Source organism: Chelonoidis abingdonii, chromosome 1 (assembly GCF_003597395.2).
Source record: "Chelonoidis abingdonii isolate Lonesome George chromosome 1, CheloAbing_2.0, whole genome shotgun sequence".
NCBI classification, from domain to species: Eukaryota; Metazoa; Chordata; order Testudines; family Testudinidae; genus Chelonoidis; species Chelonoidis abingdonii.
Genome location: NC_133769.1, coordinates 148,457,847 through 148,476,168, shown reverse-complemented (window position 1 = coordinate 148,476,168; position 18,322 = coordinate 148,457,847). Strand labels below are relative to the sequence as shown.

Sequence of the window (18,322 nt, the reverse complement as noted above, 5' to 3'; positions counted from 1 at the left end):
AGGTCTTAATCCTGAGGATATTGTCCCATCATGGGGCCATTTCCCACCTCTCTTTCACACAGACGCACAATTTTCTTTGCTTGCACACGACACAGGAACACAGATCTTTCTCTGTCCCTTTTGCAAAGGAGGGGCCAAATTCCATGGAACCAATTGGAAGACAGGGTCCCTGGGCAACATCCACCCTGGCACGTGAGAATTTCGCCTCCGCTTTCTTTATGCTACCTGTTGTATTTCATGATTGTCTGGGATAGTGAGAAAAGCTGAGTACCTCCAGTGGAGAGTAGGAAAAAGGACCTGAAAAGTCTCAGGACCCCAACCCCTGCTACCAGATGCACAGTGGGGAGTTAGAGTAGGAAAAGAACTTTGAAATTGTCAAGTGGGGGAATGGATAACAATCTACAGCTAGATCCACCTCCAATAACCATGACACAGGAGATGGGAAAAGGGCTTGCAGCTGTTGTGCAATCACCATGCTCCCAGCAGAAGGGTCCGGGGGGCTCAGCACTCAGAACTCACAAGATGGCAAAGCTCAGAGCCCCGTTCCACGGAGTCAGAATGTGATCAGCTCACAGTGAGGGGAGCAACACCCCTCCCTTGGTCTGTATGCCAGAGCTCCTATCAGCTCAGTGTCCTTCCTGCAAGAGTTGGCTGCTGAGAGGGTTGCGACGGGTAAATGAAGGCAGAGGAGGATTGTTCCTGGTGGTTTTTTTTGTGTGTCTCTGTGATCCTGCTGGAGGAAGCATGATTGGAGTTTGTTTCAGTGTCTTGTGTTGGGCTGAGGTTGTGACCCTGAGTCCAGGGGTTCTGCACTCTCTGTTCTTAACCCCTCCAGGAGTGGACAATGGAGCACTGTCAGAAAGTGGATAGAAAGTAGCCTAAGAAAGTGTAGCAAAGTGAGAAGAAAAACAAGTTTCTCAAGCTCCCTGGTGGTCTAGTGGTTAGGATTTGGTACTTTCACTGCCATGGCCTGGGTTTGATTCCCAGTCAGGGAAAAAAACTTTAAACCAAAAAAGCTTCAGTTATTCTTCACTTGCAATGTAAACAAGCCTGTGGTTTTTTCTGAAAATTATCTTTTGTAAATTTAGATGGATTAGGTACAGGGTCTTCGCTACAGCACCCTGGATACCCTCCCAGCCCAAGTATACAAGACAAATAAAATCCTTTCAGCAAAATACAAATTTGAACTCCTTCCAGCCAATGCACATTTGCAAATAAGAAAATAAACATAAGCCTAACTCGCCATTCTACTGTTCTTACGTTTTGGAATCTATAAGAATCTGTATTCAGGGAGATGGAGAGAAACCTGGTTGCACGTCTGGTCCCTCTGAGGCTCCAGAGCGAACAAATCATCCATTCTTTACTAACAGCACACACAGAAAATACTCTGCCCGCATCGGCAGATCTGAAAGTGTCCTGTCCTGATTGGCCCTCTGGTCAGAGCTGACAGGCCAGGCCTTATCTGAACTGTTAACCCCTAACAATCATATCAGAAATATTTGCCATTGTCAGTCCTTTACAGTGAAAAGAGAATAAAGTACATTTTTGTGCTATATTACTCCTACTATCTGTGTATGACGCCCGTTGTATTCATGATGTCTGGGAAGTGGGGAAAAGCTGAGTACTCCAGTGGAGGGAAAAAGGACCTGAAAATCTCAGGCCCCAACCCTGCTACGAGATGCACGAGTGGGGAGTTGAGTAGGAAAAGAACTGTGTGAATTGCAAAGGTGAGGAATGAATAACAATCTACAGCTAGATCCACCTCATTAACGACTGAACCCGCTAATGCCGCTCACTAAAAGGGAAACGGGTGACTTGCTGTTCAGCATGAAACAGACCCAATGGCACGCAGGAATTCTGGGAAAGCTGGACTCACAGCCAGTGAAATAGTAAATCCTAAGAAACAGCTGGAGCCATACCCATCGATCATTTGAACCACTAGCGCAGGGACTCGAGCTGTTCACAAGAGCCCACCACGCATGCTCAGAACGTTCAGCAGGAGTGCAGCACCACCCGGACCCCAGATGCAGGGAGATACCTAGGTGTATCCTAGAGCCAGGCACACACTACCTTGCCCCACAAACACCAACTCTAGCCTGCTGCCAGACAAGTGACACCCTAAGAACCAGCAGCCTCATGAGACTGCGCGTGGCACCGCTCAGAAGCAGGTAATGCGCCATGCTACCTCTTAGGACCACTAGATGCTCTTTTGGAAATATAGGTACAGCTCTGAGTATACTTCCCATAGATCATTGGGCATACGCGTAATTTCATGGTAGAGTGCAGACTGTTGTGTGTTCGGAGGTCCTGGGTTCAAATCCCCAGCATTACCATGTTGTTTTTTTGCACCTTGCTGGCTTCGCTCATGCTCAGGCGGGATGAGGCCCACTATCCCCATGCAGAGTGATCAGTCCTGCTCACTGAGGGGCGAGGGGCAAGTGCCAATTGCATGGAGTCTGGGGCGGGGGGGGGGGTTCTGCTCCTAAGTCACCTTGGTACATTTAAGATTCCCACCTGCTGTGCTGCTTGGGACAAGGGTACGTGAGAAGGGCAAATCCTCCAGCACTGGAGGGAAAGGCCCCATCTGCTCAGACTGAGAGGCAAGGAAAAGGAGGGGCAGTCAGTGCTCAGAGAGGAGAGAGGTCAGTGATTCACACCCACCAGGGGACACTGTCTTTTTGAGTATCAGAGGGGTAATTGTGTTAGTCTGGATCTGTAAAAAGCAACAGTGTCCTGTGGCACCTTATAGACTAACAGACGTACAGGAGCATAAGCTTTTGGGGGTGAATCCCCACTTCGTCAGATGAATGGAGTGGGAATTCTGTGACTGGCTGGCCAACTACAAAAGCAGTGTCTCCTCCCTTGGTGTTCACACCTCAACTGCTAGAAGAGGGCCTCATCCTCCCTGACTGAACTAACTTGCTTATCTCTAGACTGATTCTTGCCTGCATATTTATACCTGCCCCTGCAAATTTTCCAAGACATTCATCTGACGAAGTGGGTATTCACCCACAAAAGCTTATGCTCCAATACATCTGTTAGTCTGTAAGGTGCCACGGGACTCTGTCTTTTTGAGGTGAGTGCAGTTTGCTTCGGATGGTGCTGATGATGGACAGAAAAAAGGCTGGAGTCAATGATAGATGAGACCACAGAAGGAGAAGAGGAAGGGGCATATCAGCCCCATAGAAGGTCCTGGGTGCTCAGATGCCCCAGTTATTGCACCCTGGCCTGTCGTAGAGAGAGAAAAGACACAGCAGGACCCAGTCTCCCTACTGTGATCCCACGGACAAGAACTTGGTTGGGAGCGGGGTGAAGGCAGGGCTGGTGCAAGGATGTTTCGCATCCTAGGCGAAACTTCCACCTTCCACCCTCCTGCCCCCTGTGCCCCTGCCCTGAGGCGCCCCCACTGTGGCAGTTCCCCACTCTTCGCCCTGAGGCACCCCCCCCACCCCAGCTCACCCCTGCTCCGTGCATGAGCATGCCATGGCTGCTTCACGTCTCCCGCCTCCCAGGCTTGCAGCGCCTAAGCTGATTGATGCCACAAGCCTGGGAGGAGGGAGACGTGAAGCAGCCACGGCATGCATGAGGAGGGGGCGGGGCAAGAGTGAGCTGGGGCGAGGAGTTCCTCTGCGTGCCGCCCTCCCCCTTACTTGCTGCAGGCGGCCCTCCCCGTGCTCCTCTGCCCCAGCTCCCTCCACCTAAATGCCGGTGGTGACCAGGGTGGCCAAAGATCTGGCCGCGGCTGTCGCTGCCAAAGAAAATGGCGCCCCCCCAAATCCTAGCACCCTAGGTGACCACCTAGGTTGCCTAAATGGTTGCACTGGCCCTGGGTAAAGATTCCCTCTGGGCAAAAGGGAGCTGAAATCCCTCAGTGTCCTGGAATTTAAGCAATGGAAGCTTCAAACCCTGCATGGGTGTGGGCTGAAGTGCATCAGCAGAAGGTTGGGCTGGACAGGGGTGTATAATTTTTGGTGGTGCCCAGAATGGGACCAAGTCCTGCTCCACCTGCCACACACACCTGCCTGAGGCTCTGGGAAGGAGTTTGGTTGTGGGAGGGAAAGGGGTTGGGCTCTGGGAGAGAGTTTGGGTGCAGGGGCTGGGCTCAGTCAGGGGTTTGTGCTGAAGGAGACAGTGTGGGGGCCAGGGTCTTGGAGGGAGTTTGGGTGTGGGTGTAGAGTCTGGGTTGGGGCAGGCAGTTAGGGGCAAGGAGGAGATGCAGGGAGCAGGCTCTTGGAGGGAGTTTGAGTGCAGGTGTGGGGTCTGGGTTGGGGGTGCAGGAGAGGGTGGGGGTGCAGCATTTACCTCGGACATCTCCTGAAAGCAACCCGCACCCCCCTCTGGCAGCAGCCCCTAAGCAGGAGGGCTGGGGGCATCTCTGTGCACCACTGCCTGCAGACTCCACCCCTGCAGCTTCCATTGCCACAGTTGGCAGTGGGGATGGGGGCAGCGTGTGGAGACCCTCCCCCCACAGTTATTTTTCTCACAGCTGGCTGATGGGGGGCAGCAGGGGATCTCCCCAATCTGGGGGAATCTCTCTGGGCCCCACTGTTAGATCTCCATCCTTTCTCCCCCTAATCACACACACCACTCCCCTCCCCATTATCAGTGTTTTAAAGTAACCCCTCCCTTTATGGGATACAGACTCTGTGATAGAGACTGACTGGGGCTCCTCTCTGCATGGTCCCAATGGGGAAGGAAAGAGACTGGGGGAGGGGGAAAAGATGGGCAGAAGGAGTCAAATGGGTCTAAACCAGAATAGAAGAGATTTTCTTCCTGTTAAAATGTCCTGGAGTCTCATTGCTGAAAAGCCACATTTTGAGTTAGGTTTGAACCCTGCCTTTCAATTACCAGGCAAAGGTGTGAACCACAGAGATAACTGCCTGCTTCCCAAAAGTATTTAAAAGAAAAATCTTCAGTGGTGCAACTGGTTAGTGCAGAAGGGCTATCTGTTGGGGGTTATAAGTTCAAGCTTTCTCTCAAGCCCTGGTTTCTCTTACCTGTGTAGTTTGCTTTGCCTACTTCATATAAAAAAATGCTATACTAGAAAAAGGAAAGTAAGTTCTAAAATGTAGAGGCGGTTGCATAGCTTGGAAACATCCTCCCTGTGCTGCCATTGGTTCCAGTAGATTGTTCCCTGGCAGGGAAAATTGATTTCCTTACTGCTGAGAAAGCTGCCAGGACAGGTCTGTGGGCACCAGCTCTGTCACTGCTGTCGGAGGGTTCTATATGGACTGAGCCTAAATATTTTCCTGGGTCATCTTAGCATGATTGGCAGTGTGTCAGTCTCATACTCAGAAGGTCCTGAGCTCCAACCTCAGAAAAGGCAATAGTTTTCTGCTCCCTGCTTCAGATTTTCTAAAGGAAATCAGAGAAAAGAAACTATAGGAGAGTGGTTCTTAGACACTCTAACACACACACATAGATTTTTCTAAGGCATTAACTTTTCCTTCTCTATGGAGTTTGTATTCTCCATAGAGCAAAACAAAACAAAAACATGCAAGTCTAAGCCTAATACAGTATGAAACTCAATACATATAAATCTCACCCTCAGAGATCTTCCAATAAGCTTTGTTTGCAGACTAGATTTATTTCCAGTCTGTGCCCAATCTTTTTGCCCAGTATAGTCCTTGTTCCAGCTCAGGTGGTAGCTAGGAGATTTCTCACGACTGCAGCCACCTTTCTTCTGTTCCACTCCCTTATATAGCTTTGGTACAAGGCAGGATTGTTTTGTCTCTCTCCTGGGGAAAAGCCCCAGGTTTAAGATGGATTCCTGTACCAGGTGACATGTGAAACCCCCTCCAAGCCTTCATTCTTCCTGGCCTGACTCACAGATGGTGCAGGACAGAGCCATCTATAGTCAATTGTCCTGGTTAATGGGAGTCATCAAGAGTTTAAACCACTATTAATGGCCCACACTTTGCATCATTACAACAGGACCTCAGAGTTATACTTCATATTTCTAGTTTCAGATACAAGAATGATCGGTTCATAAAAATAGGATGAATACACTCAGTAGATTATAAGCTTTGTAATGACACCATACAAGAGACTTTTTGCATGAAGTATATTCCAGTTACTTTATATTCACACTCATTTGCATATTTTCATAAAAATCCTGTGAAGTGCAACGTCACAGCAGGGAAAGGGTTTTACTGCAGCACCTGGAAGCAGGTGAGTTTCAGGTTCAGGCTGTGGTATGAGTTCCTCCAGGTTTCTTGTAAACACACATGGACCTTAGCGGGTGCTCTCAATACAGGAATGGCCCAGATATGATAAAGCGATAGGGATTGCATTTGCTGTTTTATTTTTGTATTTCCAATGACATTTCTGTTTGTGATTTCATTTTGCTTCGTATAACTGTGTTTTCTCAGGGATTTGATATTTAACTAAAAAAAGAATATGCTCTCTGGGTGCCAGATGGAGGATCAGGCTGGTGTAGGACTGCTAAGAGAGCGAGTGTAGCAGGTTTTCTGTATTGTTTCCTGCTGTCATTTTTCTTGATTAGTTTCTCTTCTGCATGAAATTTGCCTCTTTTAAATATGAGCCTGGCTAGCTCAGTTGGTAGAGCATCAGACTTTTAATCCGAGGGACCAGGGTTCAAGTCCCTGATCAGGCAGAAGAACAGTTCCCTCTGTGATATCCTCCAAGAACTTCAGAAGGCATCTCTTGAGGACTGTCATTTTCAGGTCTTGACCTTTCCTAGGAAGGGCTCTTTACTGTCTGGGATTGAAGGGGTAACTTCCTTGCATGCCCACTGGCCGCTCAGTCTAGATTAAGAAAGGCCTCTGGGACCTGCAACAAATTGATGCATGCCAACTTGGTGTGCAAATGCAGGGCTGCCCCTGCCCTGTCATCTGCACCAGAACTCAGCACAGGTCTGGGGGTTCCCTATTGGTCCCATGGTGTAAGACTAGCACTCAGGACTTTGAATCCTACAATCTGAGTGGAAGTCTTGGTGGGATCTGAGGACAGTTCTTGTGCCACCTAACCCTGCTGAGTCTTCCAAGGCTTTTTTTGCTCTCTCAAATGCCATGAAATCCTGTCTTTTACCCGCTAGCTGTTGTGACATGAGCACAAGAGGGGACATTTGATCCAGAAGCCTGGCCGTGCCTGGAGTTCTGTAGGTAGGGATGTGAGCTCCTTTTCCTCTGAGTCCTGAAGCTAGGCTGAAGCATGATCTAGGAGGCAGCCCTATTGGTTGACCTACTGGCCCAAAATCCCCTGGATGGTGTTGGTATTCCCCAGGGATGCTGAAGGCCCTAAGGGAGGGAGGCTTAATACTCCTTCCTATCAGTCAGGGTGAAAAAGGAGGGCTGCAAGAGTGGGCAGGTGGATGAACTGGGCCTTCTAGCACTCGGTTGGTGACATGGTAGGGAACGTGAACTAGGAGAAGTGGTTGCTGGCCTGTGAGGAATGGCTCAGCCAGTGCCATAAGTGGACTTTGTAATTACCTACAAAGTTGTGATGCTCAAGACCTATCTTTTGGCTGTGGGGAATTTCCGCAGCCATGTATTTCCCCCTGCTCCATGAGTGCTGCTGAGACCGAACAGGATGGCCTTCCACTTCTTGTGGGGCAATAGGATGTCCCTACCTAGTCAGGAGACGTGTGGCTTTTCTGCCGTATTAGAAGGGAGTTGGGCCTGGTGGGCTTTGAAGACTTTTATGGCTCTACTTTTTTGTGTTTCAATTTTCAGTGGGTGGCTGAGCTGGAGGGCAGGTCAGGCCTGAGGGGAATGTTGGGGCAACTGCAAAGAACCCAACTGACTCTTCGGATATGGCTGTATTTTTTTTGACCCCACTGGGTGCACACTGGGTATGGGATGGCCGATGGTGGAGGAAGGGGGAGGAGATTAGGAAGCCCCCCCCCCCCGTGTTCTTCTACTCCCACCTTACATCCTACAGGATTTTCCACTAGGTGGAAGGTGCTTGCAGGATGGCTTCATCCGCAACAGTGGCCACCCTCACAGCAGCAGCAGCAGCCACAGCAGCGAGGCCCCTCCTTCAGCTCAGACTGAAAAGAGTTCAATGTACTGCTGGGTGAGACAGGCCAATTTTAGGGAGCTTCCTCTGAAGGTGAGCAACTGTCCCCAGAACTTACTGACAGGAGCTTTCAACTATTTGCAAATGTGCACGGCCGGTATGTGCAGAGCAAAAGCTGCCCAGGGGCATTGTGTCAGCTCTGACACCGCTTGATACAATGGACCATCTTCAGCCACTAGGTAACCCAGGATCTAAGGCAGGAATGAGGTGAGGAAGCAAGTCAAGCTGAGAAAGGCAGATAAAAATTCATCTTGCCTTCGTGGGTGCTCGCAATGATGTCCTTTTTGTGTGCCAATAAAGGACCCTTCAGGTGCTGAAGTAGCTCAGTTGGGACAGCTTTAGATTGAAGATCTAGAGGTCCCTGGTTCAATCCCAAGCTGTAGCTGGTTTTTCTGGCCCAAAGTTTCACTCAGACCATACCACCTCATCCATTGTTTACAGCTAAGCTCTAAGAAACAACTGCATTTGTTCTAAGCCCTCAGACAGAGGCAAACACCTACAAGATCTCTATCAAGCCTTCTTAAAACTACAGTACCCACATGCTGAAGTGATGGAACAGATTGATGTACCCAGAAGTCACCTACTACAGGACAGGCCAACAAAGAAAGTAAAAGAATGCCACTAGCTGTCACCTTCAGCCCCAGCACATCATCAAGGATCTACAACCTAGCCTGAAGGACAGACCTGGGGAGACAGGCCAGTCCTCACTTACAAACAGCCCCCCAACCTGAAGGAAATACATTACTAACCCAGGAACCTATCCTGGCAACAAAGCCTGTTACCAACTCTGTCCACATATCTATTCAGGGGACGCCATCATAGCCACACTATCAGAGGCTCATTCACCTGCACCTCTACCAATGTGATATATGCCAGCAATGCCCCTCTGCCATGTACATTGGCCAAACCAGACAGTCTCTACATAAAAGAATAAATGGACACAAATCAGACATCAAGAATTATAATGTTCAAAAACCAGTTGGAGAACACTTCAATCTCCCTGGTCACTCAATTACTAAAAGTCAAAATATTACAACAAAAACCCTTCAACAAGAGACTGCTGAACTAGAATTAATTTGCAAACTGGACACCATTAAATTAGACTCGAATAAAGACTGGGAGTGGATGGGTCATTACACAAAGTAAAACTACTTCCCCATGTTTATTTGTCCCCCTACTGTTACTCACACCTTCTTGTCAACTGTTGGAAATAGGCCATCCTGATTATCACTACAAAAGGTTTTTTTTCTCCTGCTGATAATAGCTCACCTTAACTGCTCACTCTTGTTATAGTGTGTATGGCAACACCCATTTTTTCATGTTCTCTGTGTGTATATATATATATATATCTGCTGTATATTTTCCACTGCATGCATCCAATGAAGTGGGTTTTAGCCCACGAAAGCTTATGCTCAAATAAATTTGTTAGTCTCTAAGGTGCCACAAGTACTCCTCTTTCTTTTTGCAGATAAATTAATGGAGGTTAAGTCCATGAATGGCTATTAGCCAGGATGGGTAAGGAATGGGATCCCTAGCCTCTGTTTGTCAGAGGGTGGAGATGGATGGCAGGAGAGAGACACTTGATCATTACCTGTTAGGTTCACTCCCTGTGGGGCACCTGGCATTGGCCACTGTTGGCAGATAGGATGCGGGGTTGGATGGACCTTTGGTCTGACCCAGTATGGCCATTCTTATGTTCTTATGAAGGGAGGGGCAGAGCCCTGTGACAGAGTTTCTGTAATATACTGGTAACCATGTTTGCCTAACACCCAAAAGGTCCCTGATTTGAAACCAGGTAGAAACAGGATGGCTTAATTTTCCCAGCTCCTACTGGCCTGTCTCTGTTGTTGTAGGAGCAGCAGTGATTTCTATGCTCAAAAGGTCTGTTATACTCCCCCTGCACTTTTGTCTCCTCTCCCTCTCTGAATGCCTGTGAAGTGGCTTTCCCTTTCCCCCTCCCACTCCCTCCTGGAATGCTTGTGGGATGAATGGGCTGGTTGAAGAGCAGAAGAGCTCCCAGGTAGACAAAGTGCCTGGGACTCTAATTAGGCAGCACTCAGACATCCAAAGCATGGACACTGCCCAAGGTAGAGTGTGACCAATCAGATGCAGCCAAGTCATCTCTAGTCGCAGGCCATGAGGTGCAGGTCCTTAAAAAGGGAAGGGGCCCTGTGCTCAGGAGAGCACTCATAAGCTTGTACCTTCAGTGAATGCCCTTCACCTGGACCACCGGTTCACTGTTGTTGCATTTCATTGTGCCTCAGGAAGACTTACCTTCATCACACCGTCTGTCGCGGCGCTGTGGGACACTTACCTTGCAGAATCCTGACATCTCCAGTCCTGGGAGCGTGAGTGTGTCAGTGTGACACCCCTTGCTTCTTTTGAGCTTAGCTGTTAGTATAATAAACATGCTGCTTTCTGCCAACTCTAGTGGATTATCAGTCCTCCCTATGCTTACTAACTGGCCCAGTTTCAGGTAACACCTGCGATAACCCCAACCCCTGCAGCACAGAGGGTGGTGGAATGAGTTGAGGAAAAAGCCTTGGCCTCAGCAGCGGAAAGCTAGAGGATTTGGACCAGTCACCTTTTGAAGCCTTGTGGCTTGATCTCCTCTGCTCTCGGAGGTTGGCCTGCGGAGGCCGGCTCTTCCTGCTGGCCTCCTTTGCGTGACTTGCCAAAGGAGGAAGTGAGGCAGGAATGGGGCAAAAGAGGGAAGTCGAACTGAGGAAGGCAGGACAGAAGCTAAGCGCATCACTGTGGCTAAGTGGGGTTAGTAGAGCACCACCATTCATTCTGCTAAAGCCTGGGGAGGTGCGGTTGGCTGCTGGGAGACAGAATCCTGTGCCTGCCTCTTGGCTTCCCAGGGATGGCTACTTGCATCGCAGGAGAAGAAGGATGGTTCTGGGTGAAAGGACAACAAGCAAAGCTCTGGGAGGAAATTTGGGTGCGGGCTGTGCGCTGGGGGAGGGGGTTGGAGTGCAGGAGGAGTGGCGGTTACCCCGGGCACTGCAGCTCCCAAAGTGACTGGTACACGCAACCCTCTGGCAGCAGCTCCTAGGTGGGCTGGGCCAGGGGGTCTCTATGTGCTGCTGCCTGCAGGTGCTGCCTGCAGAGCTCCCATTGGCTGCAGTTCCTGGCCAATGGGAGCTGCAGAGTTGGTACTTGGGGCAGGGGTAGCACATGGAGACACTCCCCCCATCCCAGGAGATGCTGGGACATGCCGGCCACTTCTGGGAGCAGCACAGAGGGACGGAGACAGAGTGGGCAGGGAACCACCTTAGTGCTGCTGGCACATCTCTGCACACCCACTGGGGGAGGGGAGCAGAAGGCCTCCATGCGCAGTCCGGGGTAGGGGCAGTGCACAGAGCTGCCTCCCCTCCTGGGTCTATTCCAGGAATGGGTGGGTGGGTCCTTTTGCCCTGCCAGGTGCAGCAGGTTGAACTCGATGATCACACTGGTCCCCTCTGAGCTTAAAGGTTCTGAGTCTAAAAGGGAAAGGGAAGTAAAGGAATTTCTTTTAAAATATAAACCAAACATTGTACTACCAGGATGACTCCAACTGCTCATTTTATGGCCTTGCCCCTTTCTTCCTCCCTTGTGTTTAATGACCTGCTGGGATTTGGTACACTGATTCTCTCATTCCATTGATAAACTGGCTGAAATTAAACCAATTCCCAGCAGAGGAAACATTATATTACAGCATTGGCTGGGAAGTGAACCCCCGTCAACTGCTTGGAAAGTAGCTAGGCTCACCACTATACCACAAATGCAGCTAGTGAAAGTGTCTGACTTTTTCACACTTGCTGTCTGGTCACCCTACTGCTCAGTTTGAGGCTGTGTTCTCTGCTGGTGGGGAGCTTCCCCATTGATAACATTTCTTGCTGGGTTGGCGAAGGGAGAGAGAAGCAGTATTTGCTCTGTTTCATTCTTTTCCATTTTCTGTTCCTCCCATCCCTTCTAGGTGCCTCCCTTCCATTTCAGACAGCGCAGTGACCCCCTCCTGCACCCAGGACTTTGGAGCCTCTGGAGCAGCATGATCCCATGAGATCCTCAGTGACCAAAGGTCTTTTCCAACTTCCAGGAGACCCCAGCTTGAGTCTAAAGGAAGCTCTCTTCCTTTCTGGGGATCCTTTTTCCCTTCCTGGAGATCAAGTTCATGAAGCCTCTGCCTTGTCTCCTGGGTCTGAATTAATGTTTCTTTCAAGCAGATAGTGGGAAATCGGACAAATGTTTCTAACCCAGGTGAGCGGAGTTAATTCAGCTGGAATCCTTCACCCACATTCCTTAGGAGATACAGACTGACTGGGGTTCATCTCTGCATGTCCCCAGTGGGGAAAGAAAGACACTGAGGAGGAAGGAAGATGATGGGCAGGAGGAGTCAAATGAGGCTAGACCAGAATAGAGATTTTCTGCCTGTTAAAATGTACTGGATTCTCATTGCTTAAAACAAAAACCCATCATTTTCTGCTGGGTTTGAACCATCAGCCTTTCACATAGAACCCAAAAGCGGTGAACCACAGACTCACAGAACCATCTACAGCCCAAGCTTGTCTCTGAAGGACCTATGGTGGCTCATGCAGGGGGAAAATACAGCTGTGGGTGTGAATTCTGGCCTCACCCAGAGCATTAGTTTTCATTAGCCATGTAGCTTCCCACACTTCGTCTAATTCACATGGGAAGTGCCATATGAGGGTGATAAGAGTAAATTCTAAACTCTGAAATGCAGTGGTTGGCCCAGAGATTGGGATAAGGGGTTTGAAGAGAAAAAGCTCTAAGAATATAAAACCGGTCTCCAGGGGCAAGTATGGTACAACTCCTTACCAGGGAGCCATTTGGGGGAAGGGGTTTCACTTCCTCTGTGAAATGTCCTGAGAGGTATTTGAAGGTGAAGATAACACCATGGCTAACAGTTGACTGGCACACCCTGGGTTAAAGAAAGGAAGGGACCTAGGTTAATAGGCTGAAGTATTTGTGTTACTGTCACTGTCTGACCCCACTTCAGTGCGGAGCAGGTTTGTACTTTGCTGTGTGGAACGCAGAGACTCCTGGAGAGCAGGGGCAGTTCTTTCTATGGAAGAGACCCTGGCACTTAGGAGACTTTCTTGACTTGCTGTTTTGAAGCAATTCAGTAAAATATTGGCAGAGCTACAATGTCCGGTCCAAAATTTCAGCCCCCTGCTGCAAAACTGCTATTTTATGGTCTAAACAGGAGGGTTTCAGCACTAGGACACCTGACCAGAGAGCTCAAAGGGAGGTGGAACAGCTGCTGATTCTGAGGGTCCTGGGCTAAATCCACTTGCAAGTGGAAGTGTTTTGATTTATTTGATGGATAATGAGCACCAGCTACCAGGGGAGAAGCCCTGAGAGCCGCTGCCACTCCAGCTGCTGCCACACAGAGGGGAGCTCCAGAGGGCCAGCTGCTTCTCCAGCCACACCAGGAGTGCTGCTGGGGGCCACCGAGCTGCTGCTGCTACTGCTGCCCATGGAACCACAGGAAGGAGATGATTTTTTGACAGTGAGACACCTTATCCTAAAGGCCTTTGTCTGCCCCCTTCTAGTGACTGTTTGGCACAGGACTGCAGCCCCCACTCCTGGGTCTCTCCTGGGGAAATAATGTTTCTGTGCAAAACACTACAGCTTTTAACAGAAAGGAAGAAAAGGAAATGGCCACATGATGGGACTAGGACATAAAGAATGAAACACAAAATACTTCTCCCATGTGCATTGACTTTGAAACCTGTTGTTTGCCATGTTGTTGTATCCATGTTAGTCCCAGGACATGAGAGACAAGGGGGAGGGAGGGGTCACATAATATCTTCTAAAGGAGCAAGTTCACTAGAACTAGGAGGGGTCACCAAATGAAATGAATAAACTGCAGGTTTGAAATGAACAAGCTTCCCTCAAGCTGCTGGCAATGCTTCTACTAATGCAGCCCAATCTGCTGTTAGCCTTCTTGGCAACAAGGGCACACTGTTGACTCATATCCAGCTTCTCATCCACTGTAGTCCCCAGGTCCTTTTCTGAAGAACTGCTGCTTAGCCAGTCGGTCCCCAGGCTGTAGCAGTGCATGGGATTCTTCCTTCCTAAGTGCAGGACTCTGCACTTCTCCTTGTTGAACCTCCTCAGATTTCTTTTGGCCCAATCTTCCAATTTGTCTAGGTCACTCTGGGCTCAAACCCTGTCCTTCAGCGCTTGGATTCTTTACATGCTTTCATAGAGCGAAGAGCACATGTTCCATGATTTCCTAGGGCAGAGTTTTATGCTATAGGGAGCTTTCCCTGTGTGGATTTGACAGGTGAATCAACATAGACACACATTATGACCCATCTCAGGGTGCTGAGGACTGAGAGTCTCCTTGTTGCCACCTGCCACAAGGAAGAGGGAGTTTTGCATTTGGCTGCTGGATGCTAGTGACCAAACTCACCCAGCCTGTTCGGCACTCAAACATCCACCTCTAAGCTACAGCAGCCACCCTAACCCTTGAGTTCCTTCAATGTGTCCCCGTCTGGGGTCCAGCCCTGATCACCAGATGCTCAGAGAAATCCCAGATTCTCTCTACCCAGAGCAATGGTATAGCCCAGGTTACTAGTTTTACTGTGGACCACTGCTACTGTATCTCACACAGCACTTGAGTAGAGTTATGGAACAAGCAGAAATGTATTTAACAACAGATAGAGATTTAAACAAATGTGAGTGATGGAAACCAACTATTACCAACTAAACAAAACCAGAAAATACAACCTATATTTTTAATAGTTATCTTTCCTGTCTAAGTAGATTCTCACCTCACACTTCAGTCAATTTCACTGATTGCTAGTCCCTAGGAGCCACGCCCCTGCCTTTCATGAAGCACCACTGGCCATTAGGAATCTCCTAGGTGAATGGACCCAGTGTTTTTCTCCACCCTTTTATGAAATGAATCAGTCTTTTGTCTTTATATTCACAGAAAGGACGATCCCACTCATTCTTATATTGTCCTTGTCACTTCCACAGGGTTTTGATGTCTATAGTTTGTCTTTGATAGTTTTTCATTGGCTTTTCTGGGTTGGTGCAAAGGTTGACAATGCAACAATACATCACATAACTAGCTAGCAAGGGACAGGTGCCAATTCCCTTCCACTTGAATGGGCTGTCCCCATCAAGACCTTTGAATGAGGTGACTCTCACAACAATACCATATGGGCATAATTTTTCATGTACTTAAATTACTCCTTAAATATGAGTTGTACACACCTGTCATAGTGATTAAGAGTATCAATAATTTACAAGCTTTCAGTAGAGATGTCACTGCTATGCTTCCTGGATAAATATCATAAAAGCAGTGTATTACGTGTGGTGAGTTTGTCAGGTCTGAGACAGGAGTTGCTTGTGAAGAACAGTGACCCTTTTGCCAATTGGCACCAATGTCACACATGCACTGAGCTATACAGTCACACGCTGCTATAACAGAAAAACAGAGAGAGGAACAATAAGATACTAAAATGACAATGGTTGGAACTCTCCATTTCTCTCAGTCTTTGGATTGATGGGCACTAAGAGCTGTAGCTACAGTTGAGGAACCAGGCGATCGGACAGCTGGCTCAGCCCTCCATACTAGTAACTTTCTCACATACAGGGAGATGGGTCAAAATTGAAATTGATGTCATGGCTCGCTTCCCAGAGGGGATCAATCTGTCTAAGGCTCTGTCTACACTTCGAACACTGGAAATAGTCTTCTGACAACCTAACACTGTCTACACTGGGGCTCAGGTCACATTAACTACTTCTCTCAGTGGAGAGGACTTTTCACACCCCTGAGAGATGTAGCTCTGCCAACACAGCTTTTCAGCATAGACCAGCCTTTAGCTGGCTTATTGACTTGAAAGGCAATAGATTTCAGCCTTTTGCTTTATATTGATGGTTGACAATTGTAGCTTTCCTACCTGCTGGATACATCCTATGAGATGTCATACCTTTCCTTTGCAAATTAGAGAAGTGGGGAAGACAGTGACCCTTACAGTCTAAGTGGGTAAAAACTTTTACAATTTATCTCCTCGAGTAGCTTTCCTTTTACTAGAAATTGACTTTGAAACTAAGCAAAATAAGTTCTATTTGAAAACACTGTTATAGTATACTTTCCTCAATCTGAACCTTAGAGTCCAAAAATGAGGTACTAGCATGAATTCCTCTAAGCTTAATTACCAGCTTAGATCTGATACGCTGCCACCAATCAGGACTCTGAGTACCTGATAAACTCTGGTCTCCCCAAAACCTTCCCTGGGGACCCCCAAGATCCAGACCCAAAACAAGACAACTTTCAGTTTTCCAAAATAATTCAGATTATCAAACAATTAGTCTCTTACTCTTTAACCAATAACATCACCTATCATTTCATTTTCACTAGTAACACTAATAAATTCAAAGCTCACAAATTCTGGTCACATATCTTAGTTTTCTTTTAATCCCCATTGCCAACAACTGAACCTTGGCTCAAGTTGTGCTTGTCCCAACACTTCTGTGAGTTCATATATCTCTGGTTCTTCTGCCATGCGTGTTGGTGGAAGGGGTCTCCTATGTGGGAATGTTAGCATCATGAGGCCGAGATTTGAAAGTATCTTGTTTCCTGATTGGTCCTCTGGTCAGGTGTTGCAGGTCACTGTTTGTTAACCCTTTACAGGTGAAAGAGACATTAACCCTTAGCTATCTGTTTATGACAAACACAAAATATTAAAATCTATACTGGGACAATATTCTCTTATACACTCTCTCACACACATTCTCCCACCTCAACCACTGGAGTGAGGTTTTCTAGCAGAACTCCTTACACTACAGGCGGTAAATTAAATTAAATTAACATTTAAGATTAGCCATCATTTCCAGTATGATTAACAAAACAAAAAATAAGACAACTTTCAGTTTTCCAAAATAATTCAGATTATCACACAGTCTCTTACTTTTTAACCAATAACTTCCCCTATAATTTCATTTTCATTGGTACCAATAACATATTCAAAGATCACGAATTCTTGTTGTCTATGTTAGTTTTCTTTTAATCCCTATTGCCAACAACTGAACCTTGGCTCAAGTTGTGGTTTGTCCCAGCGTAGGTCCCAACCACTTCTATGAGTTCATATATCTCAGAATCTTCTGCCATGTGTGTTGGTGGAAAGGGTCTCCTATGTGGGAATGTTTGCAATATGGAGAAAAATACCTCTCGTCACACTTTTTAATTTTTCAAAGTAGGAGGAGGTAGAGAAGTAATATAAATGCATAAAACACAAGAGAAAACTAAGGTCTGGTCTACACTAAAGATATTTATTGGGATAACTATATTGCTTAGGGGTGTGAAAAAGCCACACTGGTGAGCAATGTAGTTACACAGCCCTAAGCCCCTGCGTAGATAGCGATACATGAGCGGGGGAGTTTCTCCTGCCAACAAAGCCACTGCCACTTGCAGGGGCTGGACTAATCAAGTCCAATGGGAGAAATCTCTCCCATTGCCTTAGAGTGTCTATAATAGCAGTGCTACAGCAGCGCAGCTACATTGGTGCAGCTGTGCCAACATCAGCTTTATTGTGTAGCCATAGCGTCAGACACAAAACTATAGAATCAGGACTCAACATGCGAGTATCCAGAAGTCTGAAATTGGAGGATGACAAATTTGTTGCTTCATTGGTTACCATCATTTCTACAGCCTGAAAGTCCTTGTTACCCAATCAGGCAGCCAGTTTGGGATCCATGAGGAAGGACTGTCCTATCAAGCACTCTCTCTTTGAGAACAATCATCCTTCCCCATTTGGATCCAATGTAACCTGGCATCCTTTGGAACTGTCATCAGTGACACTGAACTAGGAAATGGAGTTGTAAAAACAATTTTCCTTGGGTCACTGGTCACCATAGCTTCCTTTACTGGGGTGGAAACCAAGAACTGGGTGTGGACTCCTTCAACCTCAGCTCTTTCCAAATCCTTGGTCTTGGATAGGGTAAATTTACACTTCTCTGAAGTAGAATCCTTTACAAAGCCACTTAAAATCTCAGCAGTGTTAATGAGGAATGGCTTCCTGAAACATGCCCAGCTTTTCTTTAATTCGGTGGCACAGGTCCAGGCAATGGACTGGATACAGGCCTGGATCAGAATCTTCGTTAGTTACCAGAGTTGGAGATTCTATTAAAAAATGGCTATTTTCCCAAAGATATTATATTTTCAACACTGGTTTCATTTTACACACATCTTTAGCACCTACAAAAGATAAATTCAACAAAAACGCCACTTCTATTTCCTCCACATGTGTGTCATGAAGGA

The 18,322-nt window shown here is 47.5% G+C and overlaps 2 protein-coding genes and 2 non-coding genes across 4 annotated transcripts in view; 3 read left to right on the top strand and 1 right to left on the bottom strand.

Moving 5' to 3' along the window:
• Positions 1-18,322, bottom strand: part of LOC116833757 (uncharacterized) — a 660,803-nt gene that overhangs the window by 189,072 nt on the left and 453,409 nt on the right. The gene's annotated exons all lie outside the window — the stretch shown is intronic.
• The window catches only part of LOC116820769 (uncharacterized), a 292,353-nt gene that overhangs the window by 244,920 nt on the left and 29,111 nt on the right, over positions 1-18,322 (top strand).
• TRNAE-UUC (transfer RNA glutamic acid (anticodon UUC)) lies at positions 924-995 on the top strand. The gene has a single exon. It is a non-coding gene; the product is annotated as a tRNA-Glu (tRNA).
• TRNAK-UUU (transfer RNA lysine (anticodon UUU)) lies at positions 6,544-6,616 on the top strand. Its single transcript has one exon. It is a non-coding gene; the product is annotated as a tRNA-Lys (tRNA).